A 10,618-nucleotide genomic window follows, 5' to 3' on the forward strand; every position below is an offset into this window, starting at 1 on the left:
CTACTTTCTAACAGTTTTTCAGCTACATAGGTCTTCTGTAGAGTTCTATACATTTTACCTATCAAATTCTTATCAATTTCTCCATCAAATATGATATCCTCAATTGTACTCTGCTGCCCAAATGATTTTAAATTAAAATGTGTCAGTTGTCCTTTTCCTTTGCCGTTTCGGTAATGTCGGCGGCATTTTGAGACGGAGCGGCCGTTGTTCTGGACTTTCTCATCGGTATGTGACAGCCACGGAAGAACTTATCGACCAGGTGATCCCACCGTGTTGGCCGTTGCTATAGGAGACCGTTGGGGGAGTGTTAGAGGGTGTGTGTGTGTGTGTGTGTAGGTGTGTTGTGTGTGTGTGCGTGTGTCTGTGTGTGTGTGTAGGTGTGTGTGTGTGTGTGTGTGTGTGCGAGCGTGAGTGTGAACGTGAGTGTATGGTGGAGGGGGTCATTGTCGGCAGCCCCCCCCCACCTCTGCATACACATACACACAGCCCACAGTGGTGATGGTGGTGGTGGGGGGGGAGGGGGGGTACCCTGACAGTGAGAGATGAATGGGAGGGAATGATCTACCCGCTAGGCCAGATAATTGCTCCATTTGGTCCGGGACTTGGAGAATGGGTTCTAATTAGCCCCCCCCCCCCCACACACACACACACACACACGCCCCCCACCCCCTAGAAAAACACTCTAACACATGTTGAAGGGCTGACCAACTGGGTTGCCTTGACGATATTCAAGATGAAGACGTGTAACCACAGTCGTCAACTGGCCAACAACAAGGATCACTGACGACCAAAATACTGAACATGAGAGCTTTATTTAGACTTTTTTCAGTACTTTTGAAGCCCTGAAAAAGGGGGAGCATGTTTTTTTTTGTTTTTTTAAATGGTCTTTCTAAATGGTGGAACCAATCTGAAAGCAACATTGAATTAAGGCTGAGAATCTCTACTTTGACTCCATAGTAACTGTTGGAGTGTAGAGCTAAAAGAAGATAACATGTTCCTCTTTCCCATACTTATGGAGGACAGGACACTTTGTTTTCCAGCTACACACTGAATAATATTGTGGCCACTAGCCTACGAATGAAAATATCAGATAGCCTAAAATATCAAAGCTTGTTTCCCAATACTGGCACGGATGTGGACACATATAATAGCATATTGATGTAGTCGAGAAATACAGCATGTGTCCTATTGATTTCCTGGGAAAAACATGGAGTGAGATAGTGAGATCTTTGTTGTCATAGAGAAATACACTCTTCAGAACAAAGTGGTGGCATTCTCTGCAGATAATACAAACACAAACTTTGGGGGCCTGAATAGGGCAGGGAGGGTCAATGTCCACACCAAAGTAAAAGATTCTCTGCAGCGGGAGGTGATTGGCTTGGGTTGTCCTGCCCACATCATCCATAATGCAACCAGAACAGCTTTGGTTGGCTCGTCAACCTGAACAGTTCTAAGAATTACTTTTAATACCACTTACAGTACACTGACACTAATGTTGAGAGGCACATTCCAGTTGTTACACTCGAGTATTCTTGCTTGAATGTGTATACATTGGTCAAAATAAGGTCAAAATAAATGAAACAGCAATTGTCCCCGTTTCTGTATTTCATCATGATAAAATGTATACATTTTTCCTAAAAAGTTGGAAATGTCCCCAGATTGCATCTGAGAAATCTGGTCACCTTACCTTAGGTGGATACAAGATAATTAAATAACATGCATACAGGCCTACTTGGGGATGATAGTCAATTGTCTACAGTGGGCCTGTTCATGTTCTTCACTGTATGGATATTGCAATCATTGGACTTATCGGGAATGTTACCCTTATAAAGTAGTAGAGGCACAAATATGTACATTTCTAGCCTGCAAACTGCGACACTTCAAATGTGCAATAACACTATGTGCAATATGACAACCCTAGTCGTCTATCTGTACAGTATAGTATAGTGGATAGTGTACATAGCCTTTATTTATGTAAACCAGCTCCTTCCCCTTGTGTTTTTTTTAGTTTTTTTTTCTTTCCTAGCACCAGGGGAGCCACCCCTCCTAAATGTCGTTGTTTGGTACCTGTACTATAGCAATGACAATAAAGACCATTCATTCATTCATTCAAAGACGTACATTACTGTGAAGTCAATGCGGACAGTGGTCAACCTCGCGCTATACATGCAATGAATATGAATGTAAAAAGTAAATATATTTGCATGAATATCAATATGATATGAACAGTAAATATATATGTATATAGTGTGATGCGTATAGCACATGGACGAATACGATATGTGCAGTGTGCACGTATCCTTTGTGTGCACTCCTTCATAATAGCCTACGTGAGGCAATATTTCTTATGTCGGTGGAAATGGTATCCATTTCAAAGCGTTTCTCCTCTTTCACCCTTCTGCCAGCGGAGTCGCAGTTGCTCATTTCTGTCTGATGATGCATCGGTAACGTTAGCTACCATAGCTAGCTAGCAGCTGGTGGTAACGTTAGCTACCGTAGCTAGCTAGCACCTGTTGGTAACATTAGCTACCGTAGCTGGCTAGCACCTGGTGGTAACATTAGCTACCTTAGCTAGCTAGCACCTGGTGGTAACATTAGCTACCGTAGCTGGCTAGCACTTGGTGGTAACATTAGCTACCTTAGTTAGCTAGCACCTGGTGGTAACGTTAGCTACCGTAGCTAGCTAGCACCTGGTGGTAACGTTAGCTAGCGTAGCTAGCTAGCACCTGTTGGTAACATTAGCTACCGTAGCTAGCTAGCACCTGGTGGTAACATTAGCTACCTTAGCTGGCTAGCACCTGGTGGTAACGTTAGCTACCGTAGCTAACTAGCACCTGGTGGTAACATTAGCTACCTTAGTTAGCTAGCACCTGGTGGTAATGTTAGCTACCGTAGCTAGCTAGCACCTGGTGGTAACGTTAGTGTAAGAGTCTCTAGGCACAGAGGGAGGTCGACACAAAGGAACAGCTGTACAAACGTGTTTGTTAATGTACAGCACGGCTCAGCACCGTCACTGACGGGCTAACACACACTGCACCGTCACTGACGGGCTAACACACACGCACTGCACCGTCACTGACGGGCTAACACACACACACTGCACCGTCACTGACGGGCTAACACACACACACTGCACCGTCACTGACGGGCTAACACACACACACACACACACTGCACCGTCACTGACGGGCTGAACAAGACGTTCAAAATAATCAAGAATAAATACTAAGTGCAGCGCGCGGCCGTCACTGCCGCTCAAACTTTCCATACAGTGTGTGTGTGTGTGTGTGTGTGTGTGTTGTGGTCGCTCGTATCTGTGGACTGTTTAGCTCTAGCAACCCGCACAGCTCCAGTGAGAAGGGGGCAAAGGACGACAGATGCCGTGTGTACGTGTTATATAGGCGGAGGGTCCCGTCCCTCGTGACACAAGCGTCGCCTGGGCCAGCCAATGGGCTGGCGCAGTGTAATTCAGTTTCTGATGAGGTCACGCAGGGGGCGTTCCCCATAGTGAGATACGAGAACTGAAGGCACTACAACTAGAAATCAGACAGTAACTCATTTTTTTTCTACAATGTTGAATGCTGCTGTTTAAATTGTTTTAACTTGAAACCAGTTGGTCACTGAGTAGTGAGTAACAGACTCAGTGAGTACTGTTTTTGTTGCTTGAATAAAGGCTGGCAGTCTTTAATAGCCAAATGTTGTGGACTATACTGGGGAAGTATTTGTTATTATTCAGGAGTAAAACAATAAATACAAATATCGGATTGATATCGGTATCGCAGATACCTGAAGCCCAGGTATCGGTAGTGAAAAAATGGGATCGGGACATCCCTACCTAATTTCATCCAATACAGGCCTTTCAATATCTTATTGATAATCACAACCTAGAGAAACAAGATTTCTACAGGTATTTACAACTGAGGCATTACTACTTCTATAAGAATATAAAGAATAATGAGGTTTCTGAAATGAGTCTCGTCAACATTTTTATTGATGCGTATAAGGGCAACACCCACAAGAAACTGGTATCAAGAATTATACAGAAGAGTATACAGTCCACCAAGAATCACTCCACCTTAGGGTTAGGGATAACCCTTAGGGACCAGGGTTAGGGATAAGTGGGAGAAGGAAGCAAACATAGTCCTAACTGAGGAAGAATGGTTGAACATATGTAAAATACAATCCACCACCTCTAGCTCTGGACAATGGAGAGAATTTTCATGGAAGAACATTATTAGGTTTTTTATTACCCCAAGAAGAAAATACTTACAGAATGGTACACCGGGAACTGGGAATTGCTGGAGAGAGTGCAACAATTCAATGGCTCATTTCTATCACATTTTTTGGGGAATGCAGGGGTGCTGGCCCAAAAAGGTGACAAAATAATTTTCACTGAAAACGACGGAAATTATCATTGCGCGGCGCCCAGGCACCTTCCTATGATGCATGCTATAATGTTTATATACAAGCTCTGTTCAAGGGACACATATAAAGCCTGTCAGTGTTATTCAGACCTATGAAGCAGCGGTAACAATAATGAAAACGCATCTATTAGAATTAGAAGAAAGATGTATTTATTTTGTAAACTTTTTTTTTTTTTTTGTCACTTAAAACATTTATTCCCACATACATGAAACCACACATCAATCGCAAAAAAGAAAAGTCGCTTTGGATAAAGGCATCTGTTAAATGCCCAAAAATGTAAATGTATCATGAGACTTGTTAACCAAGGGCAGTGTGGTGAGTGGGAATGTAACGATGGACATAATATGCTTCCATAAGCAAGCCGTGTTGCCAGATTGGGCTACTTTTGGTCACACTGGACGGGTGGATTCGGCAGCTTTTAGACTGGTTGGGCTGGAAATTGTCAATTCCATCTGGCAACCCTGGTAGCAAAATATGTGCATACGTATCTGGTAGCCTACTGGTACTTTCAAATCACATCGCATCGTATTATGATTATGATTTAATAATAATTACAATTTACAATACAAATACAACAATTGGGGGTCCCTCAAAGAAAATGTGGGCGCACTGCGCACGCACAACATCAACCTCCAAGGCTTGATTCTGACCCAGGAAAAACCCTGGTATGTACTGTATAACATGATAGCCATCTATGAGCAATGCACTGTATATAAGATGATGACCAATGGTCTTTCTACTGCTGACCAAGGGGTTGAGTTCACTTGATGAGGCCCAATTTTGTTTTAGACTCTGTAGCCTACTGTATTTTTTTATTAAGACTTAAGATATATTATCTGAATTTCTCTTGTTTTATCAAATGTTCCAATTATTTTAATTTCTTGTGCTGGTTTAAAATTGCAGGAAACTAGCACAAATAATTGTGTGGGAGAGAGGGGCCGCCACTACCAAAACGTGCACAGTTTTGGGTCGCTCCACCACCCAAAACTCTCACTCCAAACTTTTGGTGAAACTTGGCAGCCCTAAAGTGTTTCTAATTTCGACACCAACACCACGATGTGTGTGTTCAGGGATGCATGAAGCTGGGGGCAGGAGGAGAACTATATGAAACGATGAAGGTTGGGGTAGTAGCCTATAGTTCCTGTAAGAAACTCAAACCACTTTCACCCCTGAGTAGGGGCTTCTCTGGGAATGTGGCAGCAGCATAATAATAATAATCATCATCATCATAATAATCATAATCATGCAAATAATAATAATAATAATACTATATACATAACACAAGAAACTGACCCAAAAAGGGGGCTGCCTGTCGTGGAATAATATGAAAGACAGATGTGCTCGACACACAATGTGTAAAAGAGAAATAGTAAGCGACATTATTCAGCTTTTCATCAATCAATTCTGAAAATGTTCACTAAAGTCGCTATGAAGCTGATCAACTGCCTCCGCTATGACTGCCAGTGTTTCCCCCCGGGAGCTACAGTGAAGCGGATGTGCCGTGTGCCAGGATCAGCACCATGGACAGCGGCACCACACTCAGCCTGACGTCCCTCCAGTCACCCTGCTTCCAGTGGCGGAGATGTGAACTGAGAGAAAAAGGGCCAATTTTTTTCTTTTGTAGTCTGTTGGATACCCTGCAGCTATCCTTTGTGAGAATATGCCTCGTTAATGACCTCTTGCTTCTCGCTTAACTAAATGCTCATAGAACACACCATGCTATTGGACTGGGCTAAAAGATGCATTTATACTGTGCTTTGTGTTTTACAAAGCACAATGACACAGGGTTCCCTAACACTCCTAAACAAATAATTAAAGTTTCTTTAATATTTGATAGGCATAAACTGTGTGTGTGTAACCATTGGTCCCCATAGTGTTTAGTGTTCTCTAAAGCTAAAGGTAAACGGTTGCTTCGTCATGGCTGCAAATGCATTGTATAGGGATGTGGTTTTAATTGTATTTGTCTTTTTTCACGCTAGTCTTTGCTTTAGAACCTATATTGAATTGTCATTTGTGAAATGTTTTGGTGATGACATTGATAATAATAATAAGAAGAAGCTACAGTGGTATATCATGCAGATGGTGCGTCTACATGCGTCCTCTACAGCAACACAATCGAGTCTTTTATACTATCAGCAATTAGAAGTCAAAATAGCCCAAAAAGGCAATAATAGAATACAGCCGAGCCCAAGGGCAGTTTGCACGTGTTGCTACATTTGTTTCCTGTTTCACTGTATTGATTTCCCTCTGGCATGCGTCAACAGGACCGGTCGTAGATTCTGACTCTCCGTCTGATTTGTACATTTTCAATCACAAGATTGCTCAACACACTTCTCAGTGAGAAAATTGATTTTCAAGCACATGATTAAGTTTGTCTCCATGTCACCCGGAGACATTTCAAATAAATACACTTTACATTCAGTTGTATTGCATACAAATGCTCACTATTTTCAGATGAGAAAGACACATTGGCTGGCTGTTGATATTTCCATAATAGAAAACATGTTTTCATTGTTATAAGGGTGTAATAGTCCAATACAGTCAAATAGGTGTTTAGCATTGTTAAATGTTACAGCTCTGTTGGGAGACTATAACAAACAATGAGTAAACCATTTCCTCTATCTCTCTCTATATATGCCTCGTATAATATGATATAACAAAACAAATATACAAGAGCTCAAAGGTTGCTGCCTAATGTATGAATTCTTCTGACAGGTCATTATTTCAAGATCCATACGTGTCTACAGTGTGGCTCCATGCACATTGCGATGAAGTTAAAGGGGAGTGGGTGTCGTTTGGTTTAATATACTGTAGTCAGGTAACATACAGTAGCTGCATTGAAGGACGCGTGAACTTGAATGAATTGTGACTTGAGCAACCATTACAGACGCAGTTTAACTTCCGAAAAAGTGCGCCTCTACTGTACCTACAGTATGGGGACCATGTAGATACTTGTACTTGCGCCTCTTGTGGATCGTTTCCCTTCTCATATTTACAATTACCTTATCTGTCTAAATGGCTAACACCTGGCACACCTACCTGTGGGACTGTGCCCACCGCCCTGGCATACTCTTCTATCGTGTAGGTACCCAATTAATGCCCACCTAGAGTCTCATATCCAGGCGCATGTTGTATATTTAAAGAGCATTAAAGCGCAACAACTGTGATATGGTCAAAGCTGTCTTGGGAGATGTAAACGTAATTGGACGCACAGTCTCGATTACTACACAATTTATTTCGAGCATGGCAGAAACCATCTAGGGGAACTATGAGGGTGAGTATGCAGGGAAGTGTTAGGAAGGATTTCTTGTTCTGATGTACACTTCCATAACTGGGGCAATCATGTAAAAAAGGGGCAATCATATGGACTAAAGAGACATTATCCTACTGCGGCAGCATAATGACTGCATGCCAATTTCAAATAATATTATTTATAGATGTATGCTTCAATTAACTCTATAAAGATACAGTTACTATACAGTATGTTGCAATCTCTGGGCACTTAACTGTCATTTATCCAGCGGAAAGACTTGTTTTCACTTTAGAGTGCGCATAATGACTATCCTCAGATCATTAGATGTTGTTGTTATGATGTTATCCAATAATGTTATGATACACAGACAGCATTTTAGGACCATGATGTTATGATGATCAGAGAATTGCACAGCTGCAACTTTAGGATGCAGTACACCTCCCCTCCGTCGGCTCAGACAATGGTCTGTACCAGCTCCGCTTGTCACAACTGAACTGGGCAATTTCAAGTTTTTGAAAATGCCAGCTGTAGATGCAGCTTCGCCTTTTATCGGAGCTTTCGTCTGGCTGGCGCCGCTGCTTTTTTCCAGTGAAGCTTCATCCTAGGATTGGCCGCTAATGGTCCCAGCTGTGTGACTCCGGTTAGCTTGCAGAGACTGCGATTGTCATTGATCCATTGAAGGAGCCTACATACATTACAGGGATAAATCGTAAGTATGGGGCACTAATAGTCGGCGAATAGAATGCCTTTCATTGTTTCACTCCTTGCCTTGTCGACGACTGCATATCACGACCTGCTTCTGTAACACGCTCAAGGTGAATTAGAAACAGTGCCCTCCTCACATCCTCAACTTCTCCCAGATGTACATGATGATGCTGGAGTAAAAGGATGTGAATGAGTGCATTGGTTTACCCATAGGCTCAGGGGTGAAAGTGGTTTGAGTTTCTTACAGGAACTATAGGCTACTACCCCAACCTTCATCGTTTCATATTGTTCTCCTCCCGCCACCAGCTTCATGCATCCCTGAACACACACATCGTGGTGTTGGTGTTGAAATTAGAAACACTTGACAATAATAATAATATAATGTTTAAATTATTTATTTAAACATTATAACAGACTCATAACTCAGACTCTATAACGTAGACTCTCCTATGTGGACTATCATGTGTGATTGCAACTCTCCTTTTTGAGCAAAACATTTACCACACACTGAACAATTAAATTGTTTCTCTCCTGTGTGAACTATCATGTGTCTCTTCAAGTCTCCTTTTTGAACAGATTTTTTTTAAACACAAACTGGGTAACTCAAGTGTTTCTTCCCAATAACTGAGGTTCATTAATTTCCATCCAGGATCTAGGTCCCTGGGAAAGTGGGAACACTTAAACACTTTTCCACATTTTCCACAGAGGGCTGAAGTAGTTATCCTTGTCTTCTGTGTATTGGCGAGTCATGCAACTTGTTGAGTGGGCTGCTCTTCTTCCTTTGCCTAGCCAAGTCTTCACATAAGGCAGTGGATCCCACTGTCTGCATGGAGGTCCCACAGAGCTGATGAAGAGGAGATTTGCTGCATTTCTTGTTGTCAGTTTTCTCCTATACTCAGTTATGATGTTGTTCATTGTGCTGAACCCCCGTTCACAGTCAGCATTGCTTGCAGACAGTGTGTCAACTGCCATGAGCAACTTCTTCATCCTCTTAGGAATGGTTCTTCCTCCACTTGCTTTGTATTCAGTGAACCCAAGGTCGGCCTCTTGTCCATTCAGATGTAGGACATCACACAAAGCCCTCACCTCATTATCTCCAAATCGAGCATTGTCGTGGTCCCAGTTGTCAGGGTTGAGGACTGCCATTTGTTTGATAAGGTTATTGTACGCCTCTTTTCGGTTGGCTGCAACACTGGCCTGTGCTCTGTTTGCTGTGGTTGTGAAGAGTCTTTATTGTCTACCACTGCTTGGATGAACTGAGCAGAGTTAATGATGGGAGACCTGCCAACTCTTAACTCCTCTCCCTTGAATTCCATCACTTCCTCTGCTTGGCTGGCTTCAACTGCATGTTGTCCTGGGTAGCGATTGAGGCTTTCTATGCGTTTGATATAGATTGTCATGTTGTCATGGGCCTTTGGGAGCGTGGTCTGTCTGTCCTGAAGAATCTCTGACAAGTTCTTAAGTTCAGTCAGAACATCTGCCATCACTGCAAGACTTTTCAGGAAGTTGATGGAGCACAGCAAGCTCCACAGCAAGCTCCAGTCTGTGATTGAGGCAGTGCCATAGTAGGATGCCTGGGAAGTCATCCTGGAGCAACTTCCCAACACCTGACTTCACTCCCAGCATGACACTGGCCCCATCACTGCAAAATCCAATGAGGACTTCCCTCAGCAACTCAACAGTGAAGCCGTTCTTAAGCAAGCAACCCATAATCTGTTCCTTGATATGAGCAGCAGACATACTATCCAGCTCAACCAGGTCTAATGGAAAGGCAATGGGCTCCATGTCTCCATCAACACTAGCCTTCAGAAACACAATGAGTGTTGATTTGTGCCCGACACTGGTCGACTCATCAGCCAATACTATGATTTTACAGTTGGCCTCTATTATCTTTTTCAGAAGTTCCTTTTTCATCTGTGATGACACATGCTCAATTATATCAACACAGACTGTTTTGCTGTGCAAAACACGCCCTAAGCTAACATCATTTACTTGCTGCAGGTCAATCAGACTCTCAAAGTCTGTGAAAGGCTTGTTATTCTTGGCCACATAGTATGCTGTCATGAATACTTTGGCAGTAGACTCAAATGCAGACTCCTGACTACTGGCGTTTACGTTCAGAAGTATGTCTTTATTTGCTGTCTGAAGAATCTTGACAGCTTCAGTATGTGCTGTGGAGTTCCTGTGCTCATGGATCTTTTTCCGCAGTGATGAAAGCTGTACTTCCCTTGAATT

The sequence above is a fragment of the Nansenia antarctica genome, assembly GCF_963989245.1.
Source record: "Nansenia antarctica genome assembly, chromosome: 8".
In the NCBI taxonomy this organism is placed as follows: Eukaryota; Metazoa; Chordata; class Actinopteri; order Argentiniformes; family Microstomatidae; genus Nansenia; species Nansenia antarctica.